Source organism: Anabrus simplex, chromosome 7 (genome assembly GCF_040414725.1).
Source record: "Anabrus simplex isolate iqAnaSimp1 chromosome 7, ASM4041472v1, whole genome shotgun sequence".
In the NCBI taxonomy this organism is placed as follows: Eukaryota; Metazoa; Arthropoda; class Insecta; order Orthoptera; family Tettigoniidae; genus Anabrus; species Anabrus simplex.
This window is the reverse complement of record NC_090271.1, coordinates 345038101-345062528: the sequence shown is the minus strand read 5'-3', so window position 1 is coordinate 345062528 and position 24428 is coordinate 345038101. Positions and strand designations below refer to the sequence as shown.

The following is a 24428-nucleotide window of genomic DNA, read 5'->3' as shown; positions in this document are numbered from 1 at the left end:
CTGATTTTAATGAAATTCTGTTCACCAATTTTCTCAAGGCTTTAGCATTGATTTGTCCTTAACAACAAAAATCGAAATTCATGAATTTCTCATTTATCATAGCCGGTAAGGTAAAAATGCACAGTATAAGGCATAAATGATCAGAAATTCAATTATATATAACTTTAGTTATGGAGTATTTATTGATAGGACCATAATAACACAGATATTTGGGAATTACATTTTAGGCTTTGCCCTAACCTACCATTTCACTCAGCATGAATAAAATTATTTATAGCTTAGATTGTAGTGCATTATTCCCCGACTTTACATACCGATTTTCATTAAATTCTATTCAGCCATTTCTGATATGTCCATACAGAGAGAAAGGACAGAAAATTAAAAATTGCATTTCCTTGTTACTGTGGATACGACCGACACAGAAGTACCATCCTTTTTGAATTCTTAGCAATGTACACACAAAACGCTTATTTTTATGTATAGATGCAATGAAAGAACCCTTTCTAACACTGTGTTGGAGAAAATATTAAAAATAAACTTACGCTGCCTAGAAAATAACATGTGGTTGTGGTATACGTGATGCACGTAACCACTGATTATAAAATGTTTTTTGTTTTGTCAGTTGTTTAGCATCGTTGTAACAATTAAACATATCCCCTCCATTCAGTTTAAATACATAATTAGAAACTTGTGTTGGCACTGCTTTATGACAATTTTCCTTACGAATCTGTAACAAACTTTGCGAACCTTTAAGGTACATCTCTATGCAATATACCACAGTATTCAATAAGGAGAATGAGTCTGACACCACCAGATTTTCTGCTATTGGTTACGACAAATTGTTGTTTAGTAGAGTTATGGTGTAGCAAGAATATTTATCTCGTGTGACATGCAATACTTGTAGTCTCCATATTGAAGTGACAATCAGTTGTTTTTTAAAATGGCGGCTTGTGCTGTGAGTGTTCTGTTTGTGACAGCAGTGATTAAGGTTATGTGCGCATTAACTTGTAAATAGATGTGAATAAAATAATTGTACCAACTGACAGCATCTCGTGTGGGTCTTTGTAGATACGTAATGTTGTTATAATGAATTATGCATTAGAGCATCTTTCTTATGAGCCCTACAAACAAGATTGACTGCTTTAAACCAGGAGTTTTTAAATAAACCATCTTAATTTTTTAAGAACCAAGGGTAATTTGACTTATTATGATTTACTTAGTAGAATGATCGTATTGTGTGTGAGGTTATGTCATGAAACGTGCTGTACATGGATGTACATCAATTCAAAGCCATACATACAAGTAATAATAATAATAATAATAATAATAATAATAATAATAATAATAATAAAAAGTGGAAAAAATAGAAATATTCCAGAAAGAATGAACACTATGAGCTATTTAAACAACAAAGAAAGGAAACAACAAGAATAATAAGGCAGTTTAAAAGATCCTTTGAAAAATCGCAGCTAGTAGAAATTGAGAATAATTTTGTAAGAAATAACTCCCGAAATTTCTATCAGACCTTTAAGAATAACCTGAAAGGTTATCAATCCCGCAGCATTTGCTTCAGAGATGCAAATGGTAATATTGGCCTTAACAATGCCGAGAATTGTGAGATTCTGGCAAAACACTTTGAACACCTGCTGAACTGCCCTGAGCCAAATCATAAATTAGAATTTTCAGAAATTCAGGAAAATCTAGAAGCTGATTCACCTCCAACAGTGGAAGAAATAAAGGAAGCATTAAAAAATCTTAAAAATAACAAAGCTAGTGGGGAAGACTCCATAACAGTTGAACTTTTAAAATGGGCTGACCCAAAAATTATAGAAGATCTACAAATAATCTTTGAAGAAATTTGGGAAACAGAAAAGATCCCAGAGGATTGGAAAGTGGCTCTAATACACCCATTACACAAGAAAGGTAACAAGCAAGATGTCAACAACTACAGAGGTATATCTCTCTTGCCGGTTGCTTACAAGATATTCTCAACAATACTACTAAATAGAGTAAAATCGACACTGGACAGTCAATTGGGTGAATATCAAGGTGGATTTAGAGAAGGAAGATCTTGCTCCGAACAGATTTTCAACCTGAAATCTATAACTCGACACAGATTAATAAACTCCAAAGACATAGTTGTAACATTTATTGACTTAAAAAAAGCTTTCGACTCTGTTGATACGGAAACCCTAGATAAAGTAATCCGTGAATTTGGAGTTAAAACTAAATTGACAAACCTAATTCGTGAAACACTTACAGGCACTATCTCGAAAGTAAAATTTATGGGTGAAGTATCTCGACCTTTCAAAATAAATACAGGTGTCAGGCAGGGCGACGGTCTATCTCCACTCCTTTTCAATTGTGTCATGGAGAAAATTGAAAGAATTTGGAATGAAAAACTGAAAGAATCTAAAATATTGCCACTCATGCTGGGGAAGAAGAACAAAGGTGTTGCAATAAATTGCCTAGCATTTGCAGATGACTTTGCCATACTTTCAGAAAGCCTTACAAATGCAGCAATGCAAGTCAATCTGCTTGAAAAGACAGCCAACATGACAGGCCTGAGAATCTCTGCCGAGAATACAAAATTTTTGACGAATATAAAAAGTGTCCCAAAGTTTTTAGTAACGGATATTGGTCAAATAGAAAAGGTAAAGAAATTCAAATATTTGGGCGAGACAATTCAAGAAAATGGTTTAGAAAAATCTGCTATAGAGGAGAGGAGGCAAAAGATGGAAAGAGCGTACGGTATAACTAAGAATACTTGCAACAAAAAGTGCTTATCAAGAAAACTTAAAATAAAGCACTACAACACAGTAGTGAAACCAGAATGCCTTTATGCCAGCGAATGTCTAGCACTGAACTACAAGCTTGATAAATTAGAAATATTAGAAAGAAGAATTATAAGGAAAATATTAGGTCCTCTACGAATTGCAGAGTTTTGGAAATTAAGAAGTAACAATGAAATTTACAGAACATAGAAAACATATCAGAAACAATAAGAAAAAGGAGATTGCTATTTCTTGGACACATTTACAGAATGGATGACAACAGACTAACTAAACGAATCTTCAAGTACCTTTGGGAAAAGAAATCAACTACCACCTGGATTCAAGAAGTGAAGAAAGACCTGGAAAGGAACAACATACGAGAAGAAGAATTATTGGAAAGAAAGATTTTTAGGAAGAAAGTCTTACAAATGGAAGGATTCCAAGGGAGGAAGGAAAAGAAAACAGGCACAAAGTGGACTGAAGACAGGAAAACGAAACACAGTGAAACAATGAAAGAATACTGGAAGAAAAGAAAAGAACAACTAAGGAGGAACAATTGAAATTGTAACGTGGTCCTTAGAAGGCCGGAACGCAATAATAATAATAATAATAATAATAATAATAATAATAATAATAATAATAATAATAATAATAATAATAATAATTCGAGCTCGATATTTGCATTAGTTACCTATGGGTGAGAGAATATTATTTTCAAGTTACATCCATTTATCGCACTTGCGTGAAACATCATCAATGAGGTTTTGGGGCACTTGCCTGTAAAATTGCCCATACCTCAGCTACTTTCATATCATCAAAGGCAGGTATGTGACAGACAGACAAGCAAGCAGATCAGCAAAAGTAATAAACTCCACAAACTCAAAATATTTGTAAAGAAAGCACTCGTGAAAGTTTGCGGACATTCTACCTCACATGATTTCCCACCTCCAAGCCAAATGTATATTATATTATTATCTCTTTGTGAAGGTCAAGTAATGCTGGAACACAGGTCAGAAACTTTGCTATTTCTTTTCTGCAAGTAGCCATATTGTGACCATTCCATTTCATAAAATAATAATTCAATGCCAACTGGAAAAGCAAGTGGCAGAACTTCAGTATCATCAGACTAAGTAGTATGTGAGCATCTGCTGCACTGAGGATGATGCTCTTTTCTTCCAAGCAACTATGTCACGTACCACCTGTTTGTCTGCGATCACCACGGGATTATCTACAGCGAAGTGAGATATAACGGTCTACAACTTTGTTTAGGTGTGTGAGTATCAATTTATCACCACCGGTTTAAATGTCTTTATTACGCTGTTGTTGGCGATTAGATTTATCTAGACAAGTATCTGTACGGAATTATGGGAGTCCTTCATCTGCCTACTTTCCAAAATATCAGAGTTTAAGATATTTTACTATAAAAGTAATTTTTTAAGGGCAGGTCCTCAGTAGTCCTCTCTCCTGCACATCATACCAAGATTTATAAGTACTCACCTTAAGTTTCAAGATAAAGTGGTGTGATGGAGCAAAAGTTCTACCATCAGAGACAAAAAGAACAATGTCCAGGTTGTTAAAAATCCCCAGTGGCCTACACTCTGAACAGGAAAAAACAAAACAAAAAAAAAAAAACAGAATTTTTCCACGAATTTGAGGAGCAACTGGTGAGTCTATCAGTAATGCTGAGAGTAATCAGTTCACTCAGGTCATCCCTTCTTTTGTTAGCACAGATCGTATAGAAAAGAACCAGGACTGGGAGTTTTTGACATTTTACAAATTATGTTTTACGGTATTATTAACTACTTCCTCACTAAAATGGTACATAATTTATCTATGTGGGACCTTTAGAAGTATTCAATTTTGTAACATTACTTGCATATCTGTCAAGCTAGTTAATTTTTGACATACTTTCTTTGAAACTACTTCGCATACTTCGCCTATCAATAGAGTATTTTGTACATAAGAATTCTATTCCTGAAGCTGTTAGAGAGGCCATAAAACCAATCAGACCGGGCGAGTTCGCCGTGTGCGTAGAGGCGCGCGGCTGTGAGCTTGCATCCGGGAAACAGTAGGTTCGAATCCCACTATCGGCAGCCCTGAAAATGGTTTTCCGTGGTTTCCCATTTTCGCACCAGGCAAATGCTGGGGCTGTACCTTAATTAAGGCCACGGCCGCTTCCTTCCAACTCCTAGGCCTTTCCTATCCCATCGTCGCCATAAGACCTATCTGTGTCGGCGCGACGTAAAGCCCCTAGCAAAAAAAAAAAACAATCAGACCTCAGAATGTGTCTACATGGGCACAATACTCAGAATCGTAATGAGTCCAACAATATTATCTGGACTCGGGTCCCGAGATAGTGTTTGTGGGGTTAAGAACTTTAAAATGGGGAGTCAATGATGCTGTGTTAACATTTAATGATGGGAATGTGGGAAGAATGTCACCATCAACCCTGGCTGTCATACCGTTAAGGGGCTGCAACATTCTCAGAAAATAAGAATTGCCAAAGCACATCATGCAAATTAGCTAACCACCAAAGGAGCTACGTTATCTCAAAGGAAAATGTTTTTGGAGAAGGACGGGTACAGGGGTAATGATCCTGTCTGTGCTGCTGGGTAATTTTGAGTCTTCATATAAAATATGAGTGAATTATTTTTGTTTTAAATTTTAAACTTGATTTTCTCAAAATGACTTCTTTTACAATAATGTTCCTGTAATTGAAGACCTACGTGTAATAGTGTCATGAAACTTTGTGAGCTGCTTTATTATATCTTACTATGCCTACTGAAGCATAATTATACCATAGATCTGCACAGACATTAATTTAGGGGTTTGAATGTACAAATATTATGTATAAAAAATGGCATCTTTAAAAAAATTAAGATCTTTGGTTCCTTTGTATCTTATTTCTTAATTCTGCTTCAAGAGACATAAATAATATGCAAAAGTCATCTGTAAAAATTTCAGAGTCTTATATTCATATTGTAACGTGTTGGCAGGGTAAATGAGTACAGAACCTGGTAGCGTCCTATTTCTAAGATTTATTAACTACGCACTACAATTACAGATTTACACACACACAGACGATAGCCGAGCTTACCACTTACACAAGTACATGGTTACACACTTACACGGTTCGTGCTCGCTCTCTTGGTTTCTCATGTTCCATCTACACTGATACACACACAGGGTCATCGATTATTTACACTACACTCACTCAGGCACTCAGTCAAACTCATTAGCACTGTCACGGTCCACAGCCTACACGTCAGTCTCACAGGTCGGGATAGTATCCGCTGTTCACTCAATCCGTCGAAACCCGTTCGCAGTCTGCACACGTCAGCACCCAGTGTTCCCTTCTTCGCTGCTCCAGAACACCCAAGGTTCTTCTCCAGCAGCCGGCCTCAAGGGACTCACACACACGACGTCAGGGGAACAGGAACAAGTCTTTGGCTCTAACAGGCAGATACTCCATCAGGTTGCACTCTCCCAGGCCATCACTGACTGCGCTCCAGCGAACTCAATCTCGCTCTCACTCACTCACTCACTAACCAACCCAGTCTAACCCTCACTGACTGCAGGCAGGTCGTTCCTCTCTTATATACCTGCACTGGCCCTTCTAGAATCATCCGGATGCTCGATGGATCCAGGAACCTCGCGAGATGGAAGACCCCAGATTGATAGTCGAGTAATTTCCGTCGTCCCATATGGCGCGACAATGGATAGAAGAGAGAAGGGCCGGCCCAACGCTTAAGTGTTGCTCGCAACTGGCGCAGTCGAACGCAAGGGGGGTGGGGCGATGGGTGACGAGCTTGGCCCGTAGCAAGTTGGCATGGCGGATGCTACCAAGACGCTGGATAGTGCATACTGTGGAGGCCACTGCATAGGCTACTTGGAGCCACCGGCAGTGCCAATGCACTATGAGAGACTGTTTCTTTACCAAAAATTGATGCCTGCTTGGCCATCAGATGATATAGATGTTGATTCCCATAAGGAATATCAAACTAAAGAAAACCACTTTCGGAGCTGTGGATAGTGGAGTTTGAATCCTTTTTTCTCGACCTGGGGATGTCTGTTCCTGGACATAGGCATCCTCCAGTCATTCTTTCCTTAGCAGTCTGCATCCAGTTTTAATCCACTATCTTCAGGCCTCACAGCTACGCAACTCTAACCGTGCAGTTAAGGACTTTCACTTACTAGAATGTTGGTACTAGATGCCGAGTGGTTAGATTGGTGTTTTAACCTCGATCCGACCAAGATTTTATTTTTAGAGAATCAACTTGTAACTTTTAGCATTGGATAATGTGCATATGAAGATCCCGCAAAAGCTTTAATTTTATTGATTTGACATGTAACTTCCGAGAAAAGGCCCATGCCATATATGGCACGCTGAGCGGTAGTGCTGTCTTTTGTTTCATATACGGGAATTTGGATGTTATTCCACATTTGGCTTACAGATATGCTTTTATCCAACACTTTCTTTTGTAAATCATCAGTAGGCCCTATACAAGATTTTTTTTCAATATTTGGATACATTACAAAAATAATGTTGTTCCAGAACTATTAAAAATAATTAGATGTTTTGATTTTTGGTGCTAGGGATGATTTTATAGGGGTTGTAAATAACACGATTTGTTAATTGTATGAGGAAATGAATTTATATTTTAAATAATAATGGTGAAATCTCACAAGCTACCCAAATCATTTATTACATTGTGAGGCAATCAGAGAGTCTGTATGAGGAATTATAGCAGCAGTATATACAGAGATAAGTTCACCTGTTCATGACACATTGCTGGACAAGAGCACATCAAGGAGAGCCAAGCACCGACCGACCCAGCACCCTGCTACCAGCCACCTTGCCTACTGCCAAGCGACTCCTCGAGAGCCCGCACAGCCTGCCAGCCAATCAGAGGGCAGGGCCAAGACCGGCAGCCAATAGCAGCCATCACACAGCCACACCAGCCAGCCTGCCATATCAGCAGTCCAGCCAGCCTACCAACCAATGTGCGGGCAAACAAGCAAATTTGTCTAGGGCTCAGTGTGGTTGTCTCTTCATATCTTGTCTCGGTGTGATCCGATTAAAACTATACCTGATCCACTGGTACGCACTGAGTGCGCCAAATCAGACGCCGGTCCTCGAAAGAGTTTGACCGTTTCCAATGCTTCACTGCACCCCTGAACCCACCAAACCACAGTTCCTCACCCTACGTCGGAACGACCCTGGTGGATCGAGTAGCCAGGACCTCGGCTCTTCCCATTATTCACCATGAGTACTGACTCCAGCTTCAATTACAGTAATTGGTCCTGGAAATCCGCCACCAGTCCCAGAACAGACCCCCTCCTCACACATGACGACTATGAAACCCCATTCCATTATGTCCGTTTCGACTCCCCATTCCCCACCTCAGAAAAATGTGACATCCTCATATTCCCACTTCATACATCTGACCCAGTCCCACACACAAGGAAAGCAGTACTACAGTTCATCGAAAACATCCCAGAAGACCTTATCGCAGTCGCCGAAGAAACACACAATAACCTCCTCTTAATGACTCCTACCAAAAATAAATTAACCTCCATCATAATGGAAACAATCCAAAACACCGGCCTACCACTACCAATTATGGTAAATCCCCTCCACCTCAACTCAACTCCAAGCTTCACCCCCCCTCCCCCAAAATACCCAGAAATTCAAGATGCCAGTACTATCACAGACCCTCAACCACCATCCCACTACAGACTATCCCAAACAGATAAACCGAAACCAATCCGAAAAACCAAGACCAGAATAATCCAAACTCAACCATTCACACGCCCCCCCCGAACCCACGCCTATCGAATCCACAGCAGTCCAAACCGACCCACAGCCTTTCTCACCACCACAGCCACTTCCACTACCCCTGCCAACCACCCAATCCACTCAAGCCCAAATCAACCCACAACCAATCCACACAGATACCAGTACACAGACTGGGAGCAGGCGGAGAAAACCTGCTCCCAGGTCACGAACATGAACCCACACACTCCCACGCCCATCCCTAATAACACAGTGCTTTAATTGTCCCAAACTACATCATTCTGCAGCTTCATGCTCAGAACCCACCTGCTGCAATAGGTGTGGTGGTCCCCACCGTCACACAGATTGTAAGGTGCCACGGGACCAGGCGAAGTGTGCCAACTGCCAAGGTAGTCATGCCGCTTTGTTCAATGGCTGCTCATCTATCAAAGAGGCAATTAAGGCGCACTATAGACAATCATGTCACCTCCGTCCAAAACCACAGCCACCCCCACCACTCAGCCAATCAGTCCCACCATCTTCACCTCCAAACCCAAGACACATCACACCCCTCCCCACCCCAATCATCCCAGACACAAATACCAAATACCTTTTTACAGCTATTACTACTAAACCTATTCATGACCCAAACCAGGCACCACCCCAATACCACTCAGAAATCCCGGTCCCACCACCCCAGCCAAGTAATCAATCCCACCAAAATCATACAAAAGTTCTCACTTCCACCAAGAAACTGCGTGCTAGTCTCACATTACCTCAAAGTCCACCCCCAAGCAAAGTTTAAAATCCACAAAAGATTCAGTACAACCCCATAAAAAAGTAATCACCACAACTATAACTGAAGCACTGGAAACCGACTAGACGCCTCGGTGGGAAGTACACACACGCAGTATATCCACACGCTGCTTTTTTCTAAACTAAAAATAGTGTCGCTGACACCGACACACCTGAATACATGATTAAAATGCATGTATTCTGGCAAACAATCCAGCGAAAAGGCTCAGTACAGTTAAGCAACATCGGGCGTGGTCAGAGTTTGGATGGTCCGAAACAATTTAGAAACTATTCAAATTAATACTTACACAGCCATGGTTTACACAACGCGAAGGTTGAACATTACCCAATTCTTCACTTTACAGTAAACAATCAATACTATCTTTATTATTTTCACCAATTATAAACTTATTATTCTTATACTTATTTTCCTGAACAGGCCAGCAGAGGAGCGCAATTAAGCGCACCGGTACTGGCACCCAATAAGCCCCCCCCCCCCCCCCGGGGGTGACCAAACAGTAATATTTGGGGGATGTTCATGTGGGTCCTGCACTAACGGTGATGTTCTGAAATTAAATTTCCTTTTTTTTTTTTTTTTTTTTGCTAGTTGTTTTACGTCGCACCGACACAGATAGGTCTTACGGCGACGATGGGACAGGAAAGGGCTAGGAGTGGGAAGGAAGCGGCCGTGGCCTTAATTAAGGTACAGCCCCAGCATTTGCCTGGTGTGAAAATGGGAAACCACGGAAAACCATCTTCAGGGCTGCCGATAGTGGGATTCGAACCTACTATCTCCCGGATGCAAGCTCACAGCCGCGTGCCTCTACGTGCACGGCCAACTCGCCCGATTAAATAAGTTTCATAATGATAGATCCGTATTGAACTGTGATTACAATGTTTGAGTCATCAGTCCATAGACTGGTTTGATGCAGCTCTCCATGCCACTCTATCCTGCGCTAACCTTTTCATTTCTACGTAACTATTGCATCCTACATCTGCTCTAATCTGCTTGTCATATTCATACCTTGGTCTACCCCTACCGTTCTTACCACCTACACTTCCTTCAAAAACCAACTGAACAAGTCCTGGGTGTCTTAAGATGTGTCCTATCATTCTATCTCTTCTTTTCGACAAATTTAGCCAAATCGATCTCCTCTCACCAATTCGATTCAGTATCTCTTCATTCGTGATTCGATCTATCCATCTCACCTTCAGCATTCTTCTGTAACACCACATTTCAAAAGCTTCTATTCTCTTTCTTTGTGAGCTAGTTATCGTCCATGTTTCACTTCCATACAATGCCACACTCCACACGAAAGTCTTCAAAAACATCTTTCTAATTCCGATATCAATGTTTGAAGTGAGCAAATTTCTTTTCTTAAGAAAGCTCTTCCTTGCTTGTGCTAGTCTGCATTTTATGTCCTCCTTACTTCTGCCATCGTTAGTTATTTTACTACCCAAGTAACAATATTCATCTACTTCCTTTAAGGCTTCATTTCCTAATCTAATATTTCCTACATCACCTGCCTTCGTTCGACTGCACTCCATTACTTTTGTTTTGGACTTATTTATTTTCATCTTGTACTCCTTACCCAAGACTTCATCCATACCATTCAGCAACTTCTCGAGATCTTCTGCAGTCTCAGATAAAATAACAATATCATCGGCAAATCTCAAGGTTTTGATTTCCTCTCCTTGGACTGTAATTCCATTTCCAAATTTCTCTTTGATTTCCTTTACTGCCTGTTCTATGTAAACATTGAAAAGGAGAGGGGACAAACTGCAGCCTTGCCTCACTCCTTTCTGGATTGCTGCTTCTTTTTCAAAGCCCTCGATTCTTATCACTGCAGACTGATTTTTATACAGATTGTAGATAATTCTTCGTTCTCGGTATCTGATCCCTATCATCTTCAGAATCATAAATAGCTTGGTCCAATCAACATTATCGAATGCCTTTTCTAGATCTACGAATGCCATGTACGTGGGCTTGTCCTTCTTGATTCGATCCTCTAAGATCAGACGTAAAGTCAGGATTGCTTCACGTGTGCCTACATTTCTTCTGAAGCCAAATTGATCTTCTCCCAACTCAGCTTCACCTTGTTTTTCCATTCTTCTGTAAATAATACGTGTTAAAATTTTGCAGGCATGAGATACTAAACTAATGGTGCGGTAGTTTTCACACCTGTCAGCACCGGCTTTCTTGGGAATAGGTATAACAACATTCTTCCGAAAATCGGATGGGACTTCTCCTGTCTCATACATCTTGCACACTAAATGAAATAACCTTGCCATGCTGGTTTCTCCTAAGGCAGTCAGTAATTCAGAGGGAATGTCATCAATTCCAGGTGCCTTGTTCCTATTGAGGTCACTCACAGCTCTGTCAAACTCTGACCTCAAAATTGGGTCTCCCATTTCATCAGCATCAACAGCCTGTTCATGTTCCAGAACCAAATTATTTACATCTTTACCTTGATACAACTGTTGGATATGCTCCTGCCATCTTTCTGCTTTGTCTTCTTTCCCTAGAAGTGGCTTTCCATCTGAGCTCTTAATATTCATGCACCTAGATTTCCTTTCTCCAAAAGTTTCCTTGATTTTCCTGTATGCAGCATCTACCTTTCCCAGGACCATACAGCCTTCGACATCCTTGCACTTCTCCTTCAGCCATTCTTCCTTAGCTACCTTGCACTTTCTATCCACTTCATTCTTTAATCGCCTGTATTCTTTTCTGCCCTGTTCATTTCTAGCATTCTTGTAGTTTTGTCGTTCATCAATCAGGTCTAGTATCTCCTGAGTTATCCACTGATTCTTAGTTGATCTTTTCTTCCTTCCTAACATTTCTTCAGCAGCCCTACTGACTTCATTCTTCATGACTCTCCACTCTTCCTCTATAGTGTTTCCTTCAGCCTTTTCATTTAGTCCTTGTGCAACATGTTCCTTGAAACAATCCCTCACACTCTTTTCTTTCAACTTGTCTAGATCCCATCTTTTTGCATTCTTTCCTTTCTTCAATTTCTTCAACTTCAGATGGCATTTCATGACCAACAAGTTATGGTCAGAGCCCACATCTGCTCCTGGGAAAGTTTTGCAATCCAACACCTGGTTTCTGAATCTCTGCCTAATCATAATGAAGTCTATTTGATACCTTCCGGTGTCTCCAGGTCTCGTCCACGTATACAGCCGTCGTTTGTGGTGTTTGAACCAAGTATTGGCAAGGACTAAATTATGATCAGTGCAGAATTCAACCAGCCGACTTCCTCTTTCGTTCCTTTGTCCCAATCCAAATTCTCCTACTGTATTACCTTCTCTTCCTTGGCCTACCACTGCATTCCAGTCTCCCACCACAATTAGATTCTCGTCACCTTTTACATATTGTATTAAATCTTCTATCTCCTCATATATTCTTTCGATTTCTTCATCATCCGCTGAACTAGTAGGCATATAGACCTGTACTATTGTGGTGGGCATTGGTTTGGTGTCTATCTTGACGACAATAATTCTTTCACTATGCTGGTCGTAGTAGCTTACCCGCCGCCCTATTTTCTTATTCATTATTAAACCAACTCCTGCATTTCCCCTGTTTGATTTTGTGTTGATAATTCGGTAGTCGCCTGACCAAAAATCTTGTTCTTCCTGCCAACGTATTTCACTTATACCAACTACATCTAACTTTAGCCTATCCATCTCCCTTTTCAGGTTCTCTAACCTACCACAACGATTCAAACTTCTAACATTCCACGCTCCGACTCGCAGAATGTCAGTATCCATCTTCCTGATGATCGCCCCCTCTCGTGTAGTCCCCACCCGGAGATCCGAATGGGGGACTAGTTTACCTCCGGAATATTTTACCCGGGAGGAAGCCATCATCAGTATATCATTCATACAGAGAGAGCTGCATGTCCTCGGGAGTTAGTTACGGCTGTAGTTTCCCGTTGCTTTCAGCCGTGTAGCAGTATCAACACAGCTAAGCCATGTTGAGTATTATTACAAGGCCGTATCAGTCAAGTGATTACAATAGAGTAAATTAATGTATTATTTGTGTCCACCTTTTCAATAGGCCTACAAAATGTAAATAGTTTAAATTACATAAATGATTAGGGACTAGTTTCGACCTAGTAATAGGTCATCGTCAGCCTAAAGCAAAATTAAAAGATGTTATGGATAGGAATCCTTGAGTTGCTGGAATATGCTGGCTCCTTTAAGATGCAGGTATCCAATTGAAGAACCAGTGAGCCGAAGTTACGTCATTTATTTATGAATAAAGTCCAGTGTGCCGTATAGCATTAAAAAGTCCAGTGCGCACTCAAAAGATGTAATAGAAAAGAATTCTTGAGTTGCTGGATAAGGAGATTAGAATATGCTGGCTCCTTTAAGATACTGGTATCCAATTGAAGAACCACTGAGCCAAAGTCACGTCGTTTATATACGATTAAAGACCAGTGCGCCGTATAGCATTAAAAAGTTGATAGGGATAGAAATTTTTCAGTTGTTGGTCAAGGAATTCAACATATGCTGGTTTCTTAAATTTGCTGCTGTATATTCGAAGGACAACTGAGATGAAATTACGTCGTTTTTAAGATATTCATAGACGTAAAAACACATGGATGCTGAAAAGGCTCCTCAGTTTTTCGGAACTTGAAGGAAGGTAATTGTTGCGCGTGGAGGCTTAAGAATCCAGAGATGCGCTACATTATGTTAAAAACTAGAGATCCATTAAAAGGTCCCGTGCGCCGTATAAAAGTAACAAGTTGTAAAAGCAAAACTTAAATTGTTGGTCATGGAAATCGAAAAAAGTTGGTTTTCAAGTGATGCTGCTGTTCATTCACAGATCAATTGAAATTACAGTACCGTAACATTGTCTTCTCAAGATGTTTATAAACTTGAAATAAACGTCGATGCAAAGTAAGATGCTAGAAGAAAGCTCTTCTGTTTCTAGAATCTTGAAGGACGATGGATGTTACGTTTGGAGTATTGACATATATGGAGTTAAATAAAGGTGGATAGAAATTCGCAGTTCAACGCGGACCATACATTTGACTCTGAATAAATGACAGCAAGGAAAGAAAGAAAGAAATTTGGTCAGGTGGAAGAAAATATTTAAATAAAATATGTCATAAGGGAATTAACGTGTGTTGTAATAAGCTGAAGAGAGAAATGGGGGGTAGGTGAAGTTCAAAGGAAATCTTGAGGAGGTGAAGGGAGAAAAAGAACGGAAGGAGAAGAAAAGGGGGAGGGGGAGAGGATATTAAGGTGGGGCTGAGGGATGTTGGAATATGGAAGATTGTTTAAGAAAAGTACTATAAATAGAAGTACATACTACTTATTACCTCTGTGCGTATGATAATCAGTAAAACAGTCTACACATAAATCCACATTGCACTTGGTGAACTGGGTTCTAGGCCTAGCAAGGCAATTTGCTCTTTGCTCCTGAAATTGTACAAGGCCAGTGATGCATTTCATAGTACCAAAGTTCCTGCACTGCATTATGTCCAAAATCATGAGATCTGCTGAACAAGCGTGTGAGATAAGTCAGGACAATTGTTCATCGAAAATCAAGGTAAGAAATGCCTTCTCGAGACATGTGTTTCATTGCATATGTTTTTTGACTGTATTGAACTTACTAATATTAGTTACAATTCCTTGTTATTGAAATGTTTATTGTCTCTACCAAACATGTTTCGCTCGTTATGTCGAGCATCTTCAGCCATTTTGTACAATTATCTCAAGGTGAATTATTTGTTGATTAAAATGTTATTATACAATAAAATATCCTTATTACATACAATGTAACAATTAAAGTGGATCTCTAAAAGACTAGACGTTAATCACAGGAAACTGATGTCCAGGTCATAGTAATGTGTCAATTAAATTGTAAGATTTTGCATAAAGGTTCCAGTTTTTTCTAACACTGCTTGTGTTAAGTACGAATGTTCATATGAAGATCAATGAATAAAAAAATAAAATTTGCAATATATTCTCATAAATGATAACTGTACCACATTGGAGGTTTGTAATCTGTTATATATGCATCATACTTGTAGTTTTCACCAAATAATCATTATAATAGATCATTATTACATAAAAAGTAAACACAAAGGAGTACCAATCAAAATGGGTCATTAACAGACTAGACATTATTCACAGGAAGTTGATGTCCAAGTCATAGTAATATGTCAATCATTATTGTAAGATTTGGCTAAAAAATTCCAGTTTTTTTTTTTAACACGGCTAGTGTTAAGTTATTTTTTGAAGTATAAAATATTCATATGAAGGTTAATGAATTAGAAAATTTAAACTTGCGGCATAATCTCGTTGGATGAGAACTACACCATTATTGAAAATAGAATATTGAAGGTTTGTAATCCGTTGTATGCATCATATTTGCAATCCCCAAACCAATGTTAAATTGGCCAATTTTTGCTGGTCTGTTTGTTTTTAAGTGTTGTTAAAAGGGACACAAATGTTTGTTACTTAGATGTTGGTAAGCTGTTTACTGCAACGTTATGGAAGAATACCGTATGTGCGTAACAAAAGAATGTTATGAGTCTGATGGTTTGTAATCATTTTTATAGATACTTAAGGCTGGAAACATCACTTACCCCTTTCCGTGTCACGCTTTAGTGCCTAGCTGTGCTTGTTGCCGTACTGAGACCTTTTGTCTTCGTGTTCTTACTTCTTGTGTTATACGTATGGGGCGTGTGTGGTGGAGGGCGAGTAGGTGGGAAAGAAGGAGCTGTGGGCAGGGCATTAGATACTGGCATAACATGGGGAGGACAAGTAGGGGACGTAGGCGAAGGGAGTGTAGGCCGGGTATTGGATGCTGGTTTAACTTGTGGTGGGGGATCTCTATGTATATTCAAGGTGGGAGTTGTATTTGTTGATGTATTAGAAGGTTTAGGGTTGAAAATTTTTAATATTTTGCTCTTATCTGATTTAAAGGCTTGTAACAATTTTGGTAATTGTTCTATTAAGGGGCTTTTTATTTCGACTGCATCGTTTAGGTTTTTTCCTTATTGAAGAACTGATCTAAATGAATAGAAATGTTTTCATATTCGGTCATTAACTTTCCTTTTTCAATTCTTTTTATTATCTTAAGGGCTCTGTATTTATTGTACTAAATTGATGGCCAGTTTCTTTCATGCGGTTAGCCATTGCAGAATACTTATTTTGTTTTAATGCGTTATAGTGTTCCATATATCTTATGATAAAGAATTGTAAATAAAGTTTAACATAAGGACTCAACCTTGAGATAATTGTACAAAATGGCTGAACATGCTCGACATAATGGGCGAAACATGTCCCATTTAATGTTTGTATAGTGGTAAATGTCCTTTTAGAGACAATAAAAATTTAAGTATTTAATAGGTGGATATAATAACAAGAAATTTTAACTAATACATGTGTTTCAGCGGCCGTGCATTATGCTTTCCTACATCGACGAGCCAGGCAAATATTGCCCACCACCATTATTTCCACTGTATTCCGACTCGCACATCTGTCAAGTTACAACCCAAACGATCAGTACCTCCCATACCCATATTGTACTGAGAAATCATGTATGGCTGAGACAATCGAACTTTTCCACCTCTAGCCCGTCCTTTTTCGTTCAAATTATGAGATACCTGTTTTTCATGGTGCACCCATAACATGTAGATGCTACGGCTGCTACTGAAATATCCACCCAATGGCAAACCTGAACACCTTCCTCCAAGCTCTTTAGGTAATAATATGTACCCGTTTTTCTTTCTTCATGGTAGCAGAAGATTTCAGATTACAATTCTTAGGAATGGAATTTTCTCGAAGTGTGCCTGTAGCACCGTATCCCCATGCACCAAGGTGCGTTAGCAATCCCATTCCAGTGAAGAGATTCTCAAAGTGTAATTTGAAGGTCAAATTTTTCAGATCCGGTCGAATTTATCCAGCATTGTTACAAGAGGGGCTGCACAAATTCCCAAATTCTGCTTCATACTGGGCATTCGTGTTAGGATTTTTTCTTGGTATACTTCAAAATCTACAAGATATTCATGACGAGTGTTTCGACACTATAACTTGCAACCAAAACGAATAGGTTTTCTTCTTATAAATTGTTTGCAGGGATGCCTCGCAAAGTATGGTACCATACAATCATCATATGACAAGTGCTCCTCAGCTCGGAAATTTTCCACGAAATGAGCACGTAGAAGGTCAATCAGAGATTTCAACTCCCACATTTTGTCATTGAAATTTGGGTTTGTGTTATCAGCACAGTGAATGAAACAGCAAATTTCAAGAATCCTGTTTCGCGCATAGCACTTGCCACCACAGAATGGTGTACATCACACGTATCCTCCCAATATGATCTCTTCGAAGGAATGGTACTGTATCCAGATAAAATCATAATTGCAATGAAAACTTTCATTACTTGCCCAGTAATTTTCAGGGAAGGACAAATCAAAAAGCTGACATATTTGTTAGATTAAAAACTAAGTGATTAAGAATGTTATCTGTAAAAATTGACTAAAACAGTTCAATGCATGACTTTTCTCAAATTTCGGTGAAGTCACTGTTGGGAAATATTCCTGATCATGTGCTAAGGTTTTGCTTTTCCTATTTTGCAGGAATTTGAGGTACATTTCTGGGTCTTACTTGTACCAACTCAGCTTGATCCACTTCAACAGGCACATCTTCAAAGTCTTGATAGTCAGTCGGAGTTTCACAGGTCACTAATTCTGCGTTTGCTCGAAGGTGACTACCAGGTAAATTATCGGCGAAACTGCAGCATCTGGAGGCTTGATGTCGGAAAGTTCATAATTTTCCAACAAGTCGAGTACTTCTCGCAATAAAATTCTCCTAGAAAAATGTATGAACCCATTAATGTGAAGCACGTGAAAATACTGGATGAATAACTGCATAAAAGATACATCTCAACAAGGAAACCGCAATGTAGTGTAAATTTTATGTGAAAATTTTACTCTGTGTGATTAAAAATGGTTAAATTAAAACTTATAGCCTACACTATTATGCATTGCCAGGTTGATAAAGAAGCATGAAATGAACGCAAAGTTACATCAGAACTATAAAAATTATAGGCTGAATTGTGCCGGGCGGAATGATAGCATTTCCGTCCAGTGTGCTACATAAGTACCACCAAATTTCTACTTCAAATGAAAGGATACCAGTCATCACACAGTCATATCTTAGCTAATCTCAATACATATAAGCACCTTAGAGAAAAATATAGCACAACAGGGTCCATTTCAATTGTACCAGGAGGTACAGCCTTGGAGAACGCTATCTACCATCTAAAAGTCACAACAACTAACTCAAGAAGTTTGGACTTTTCTGTACAGATGTCTCTACTAAAAAACTTATGTTATGCCCTCTAGTGTGAAGAGGAACTATTAAAATTCTAAAGCAATTTTTTATTTTAAGGTTTACTACACTGAGTTGATTACTCTTCGTTTAAAGTTAAAGTTTACAACACTTCAATCTCTTCCTGCCAACTTACGATGTTGGCCAATAGAAAATTTTGTATATTTATTTTTCAGCCAATCAAACTATGTCTAGTATTTATTTAATTACCCAATAAGAATTGGGGGTGTGTCGGGCCTTAGCCCAGAGTTCTCTAGAACCTTGCACTTGGGTATAACAGCAGGCTCATTTTTGACCAGGTCGACTTATTCATCGGTCCAGTCTAGTGTGTGTGTTGGCAAAGGAAGGCGGGGGTGCCTCGTCCATCATCGAGTAGTTTATCAGCTCAAGGTTATGGCAGTCCTCGTTGAACTAAGTGATAGGTTTTGGCAGCTAGCTCGAGGGGAAGGTTTCCAATCTTTAATAATGTAACTTCAATTTTCTAAAATATAAAATTTCAAAACCAGCCAAAGGAACTTAAACGTAATTAGGGAATAGAGAGAGTGCTACCCCCTCAGGTTCCCTATCAACTTAATTTTGAGGGACTATGACCTCGTAACTGTTATTGTTTGTAACATAGCAACTTAAATATTTTTTCCATCTAGTCACGTCAGTAGCACAGGATTGGCCTCTGTAACTTTGGGCCGTAAGCCGAAGTAGGGTTTTAAGCTTTTCATTGCAAATTTCAAGGAGCGCAAGTGTCCGCCTCCACATAATTTTGATTTTTGGGCCAGTAACATTAGCCTATGTTTTTAACAAAGGCCCAGTAGAATGGGTTTTCAATACCCCTGTGAAATTTGATTTCATTAGTTTTACGTTAGGCATACAAGACAGTAAATGCTGCTTGAAATTGTAAAATGTAGGTTGCGCTTTTGACAGGCCTAGACGTTAAGTGTAAATTTTAGAGAGCATAGATGCTCTTTCTATTATGTTAATGTAAAGGTTGAATGGTGCCTCTGGAAGGCTGATATGGTATAATGTTTGCATCTTTTGAATACTCTGTCTCCTTATGCTGTAAAGGAAATTGGGAGATCCATTTCCTTGATTATGGAGTGAATGGAGCAGGAATGCTCAAGTCATATTTGTTAATTGGGAGCTTGAAGCCCAGATTGTTAATTGGCAGGTTGTTGATTATTTATTCTGATTTTTCCTATATTGTACCTAAACTAACAAGCTAGTTCTGTAACTGATATTTTGTTTTTGCTAAACAAATTGTTTGTAAAATTTCACATCTGAAAATAAACCAAAAATAGCAGAGAAAAGAAACACAACTCTAATTTTAAAGTTTTAAATTAAAATTCTGATTGTCGTATACCGACCCATTCATGCCCACACCTTCTTTCACCTCTGTAATCCATGAAATCCAGGTAACATAAATAACTATAAAAGTAAAACAGGAATGACTTATTTTAAACATGCAGCCGTTAGTGGCATTCGTGAAAACAAGGCTTCTTTCTATATAGCTATACCGTACCAATGAGCATGATATACTAAAACAAGCCACGTAAAATGTTAGGTGGGACTTCTCTGAACACGACAATACCATAGTAAACAACACAGTGCACGCAGTTTCAGTAGAACGAGTCCAAGAAGACGGTTTAGTTTGCCGTGTCATATACGGCACGCTGGGCGGATCCAGGTTAAAGAAGATGGCTCACAAGGTCATACAACATAGACAGTATATTGTGGAAGTAGCTGCAGAAGTGTGATGTGACGTTCTGGTTATATGTCATTGAGGGAAGAGGAGAACGTTTATTCTCTCCTCATCAATGAGCTCATTTCCGCTTCCTGGCTTCATCAAGGGCTTATTGTCAGAGCAGGATTAGAAGAAAGCTGGGGAAATACAGGAATACAGCAGGTCAAACACACAGGACAAAGACAAAAGAAGATAACATAAGCATGACATATAGCCTACAGAGAGAAAGGAAAATGAAATTGTATGAAGATCGTCCTTTTCCTCTGTTGTTTTCATATTTGTCCTTGCTTCACCCTAGTATTCATATTCCTCTATAGGTTATATGACATGATTTGACACTTGTTCGTTCCTTTCCAATATTCAAAAGGGTTCAATGACAGTAGCCTAATCCTTTGTGATATGATTATGGAAGTTTCATGAGACTTTAATTCCCCAATTCTGAAAGCAGATAAAGTGTAGGTCTTTCACTATAATATGCAAATCCAAGTGTAGTGATCACACCTAGATATAGAGAGGTTAAGGAAGCAGAAATCCTAAAGAACATATTTTCCATCTTCATTACCCATAGTATTATACAAATGGCAGTTGACTAAAGAAGGTTTTTTTGAAAGGTTCATATACACAGACATTATTTTATCTATTCAGGGTATTGTCGCTCGCCCGGTCTCCCGCCAAGCACTTTGCCGCAATGTGCTGCTCGGCGCCACAAGTTCCTCTCGTTTGCAGTTTGCTGAGAGTTTTATCAGCGTAAGCATCAGTCTAGTCAAGTGTTCACGTGTTTAGTGGTCAGTGTATTGTTCTAATGCTATTTTCATTACGTGACTGAATATATATACATAATACCTCCATAGAATACAGGAAATCTTGTGCGAAAACACTCTATGACTTTGCAAGTTATGAATCTCAATCCGTATTGACGGTTATCACTTTACAAAAGAAAATATTCATAAAATCCTCCTATCAATACAAGTCAAATCATCTGTTAGATGAAGCAAAGTCTATACATGTTTCAGCCTAATCTCAAGGCCATCTTCAGTAGTAAAACAGTGATTACATAATATACAAACAAATTAAAAATCGTAATGATGTGAAGTGACAGTGATCATGATTAGTGAGTTAAAAACACATTGAGGTACACTCTATGACTCAGTGCCAGGCGAGCGCTGGCCACATTTGTCCTCTTCAATTTCAACTTGGGGCAAATATTCATTAGGGATTGGAATAACTTACCAAGGGAGATATTCAATAAATTTCCCATTTCTTGGCAATCATTTAAGAATAGGCTAGGAAAACAACAGATAGGCAATCTGCCACCTGGTCGACTACCGTAACTGCAGATCAGTAGTGACTGATAGCATATCTCCATCAGAAGTAGCTGAGATTTGTGCGTGGACACAGCGCTGTTGACAGGAAGTGATCTATATGTAATTTGCTTTAGGGTACAAATACATTGTTTTTAAAACTATTTCACTATGTCTTTATGTTTTATTATGAACTCAGGCTAGGCCTGTGAAACACTGCTCGTGGAAAGCTGAGAGACCACCAACTTACCTTCACAAGTTAATTTCATACAGGTTAGTTTGAAATATTGCATGTTATGTTTGTATTTTGGATATTACATAAATAAAAGGGCTTTTACATTTAGCTTCGTAAGATATATACATTACAAGTATATTTTATACTGTTATGCCTTTCAGCGTTCAGTCTACAAGCATCTGTGAATTTACTTACAATCCTCTATTAATAACTAGCTGTGACCTCATTTAGTTCAATAACTCCTATCTTTAAATCATTAGAAACTGTGTCTAAACATCTTTGTCTTGTTCTCCCTCTACTTCTCTTACCCCTGATGATGGATTTCATTATTCTCCTAGGTAACCTACCATCCTCCATTTGCCCCCATATGACCCCACCACCAAAGAGAACTTAGGTGTACAGCTTCATCATTTCTAACTTTATTCTGAGTACCCTCCTGTCATTGTTCCCATATGTTTGTGCAAGCGCTCATTCTTGTTACTTCCAAGTTACGAATAAAGATATCCTGAGTTGACCTAGTTTTCACTCTCGTACAGCAAAGTTGGTCTGAAAAGAGACTGGTGTTAAGATAGTTTCGCTCGGGACCTAACTCCTTTCTTACAGAATACTGCTGATCGCTGCATTAGCTTTTTAGTACCTCGAGTCAATCTCACCTAACATCCTGGGAGAACACATCCTAAATACCTGAAACGACCTTCCTGCTCCAGTTTTGTATTCCCAACCTCTCTTACGTTTCTTCCCTAGTCTTGGAGATGCAGGCTTTCAGCAGACCAACATGTAGGCATAGGCCAAACTGGTTATTATATTTCCACTTGACTGAATCTCTCCCTGCTACTTTACACATTTCAACAAAGATGAACCACTCTGGTTTTAGCACCCTCTCTTTGCAATTACCAGCGAACACCTTGTCCAGTATACTGATCAATAAGCTACATCAGTAGCTGTTGCAATCCTTCCTGTTCCCTTGCCAACTGCTGTAAGTTAAATACCTTCAACCAAGAAGTCATTCTACCATCAATTCTCACTGCAGCCCAATAGTCAACATACATGCTTTTGATAATCTACCCTCAATCCCATAATCCCCCACAATAGCTAACATACTTTCCCTTAGTACTATGTCTTATGCCTTCTCTAGACTTACAAAACATAAACATAACTGTATATTCTTCTTGTAGCATTTTTCAGTTATCTGGGGCATATTGAAAATCTGATCCTGACAGTCCCTCTGTGGTCTGAAACACCTCTGGTTTTCATCCATCTTACTTTCGACCACTGATCGCACCCTCTCTTCCAAATTACCAGTGAACACCTTGCCCGGTATACTGATCTATAAACTACGTCGATAGTTGTTGCAATCCTTCATGTTCCCTTGCTTACAGACAGATGGAATTACTGCTTTCATCCAATCAAAAGGTATCTTACCCTACTAACATTCCATGCTAATCTTATGAAGCCATTTCATCCTAGCCTTCCCTCTATATTTCACAGTTTCAGGTCTAATTTTGTCCACTCCTGCTGCTTTATGACACTGGAGTTTATTTACCATCTTTTTCACCTCCTCAAGTGTATTTCCATTAACTCATCTGCCTGATGAGCTCAGCTCTTTGCGACATCAGCAGAAAAATTTCCTTTTACACTGAGAAAACATTAAAAATATTTTTTCCACCTGTCCAGTGATTTCCTGGGATCTAGTATGAGTTCACCAGATTTACCCCCAAAAAATTCCTCTTTCCCTCTTTTCTAAGATTCTTTATTACTATCCACAAAGGTTTTCATGTCGCTTGACCTAGCCTTTCCAGATTATTACTAAAATCTTCCCAAGACTTCTTCTAGGATTCAAAACTTATTTGTTTTGCTCTGTGTCTCTCATCTATCTACAGTTTCTTGTCTGCAGTTGTCATTGTGTGGAGCCATTTTTCATATGCTTTCCGTTGACATTTACAAGCAGCCCTCACTTTATTGTTTCACCAAGATGTTAACTTTTCCCATCTTTACACACAGTTGTTCCCAGGCATTCCCTTGCTCTTTCTACTACTACTATTCTCCATCCATATTCTGAACCTGCTTACTGTCTAATGTTTTGAACCTTTTACTAATCGTATCCATGTACTTCTGTCTAATTTCCTCATCCTCAAGATTTTCTACCCTTACTCGTCTGCAGACAGATTTCACATTCTCTATCCTAGGTCTACAGATGCTTAGTTCACTACACATCAGATAGTGGTCTGCATCATTGAAAAATCCCTGGTATACCCGCGCATTCGTAACAAACTTCCTGAATTCAGTCCGGCTCCATGGCTAAATGGTTAGTGTGCTGGCCTTTGGTCACAGGGGTCCCGGGGTTGATTACCGGCAGGGTCGGGAATTTTAACCATAATTGGTTAATTTCGCTGTCACAGGGGCTGGGTGTATATGCCGTCTTCATCATCATTTCATGCTCATCCTGACGCGCAGGTCGTCT

At 39.1% G+C, this 24428-nt stretch overlaps 1 protein-coding gene across 1 annotated transcript in view; it reads right to left on the bottom strand.

The window, feature by feature from the left end:
* The window catches only part of ncm (nucampholin), a 202837-nt gene that overhangs the window by 170109 nt on the left and 8300 nt on the right, over positions 1 to 24428 (bottom strand). The window lies entirely within an intron of this gene.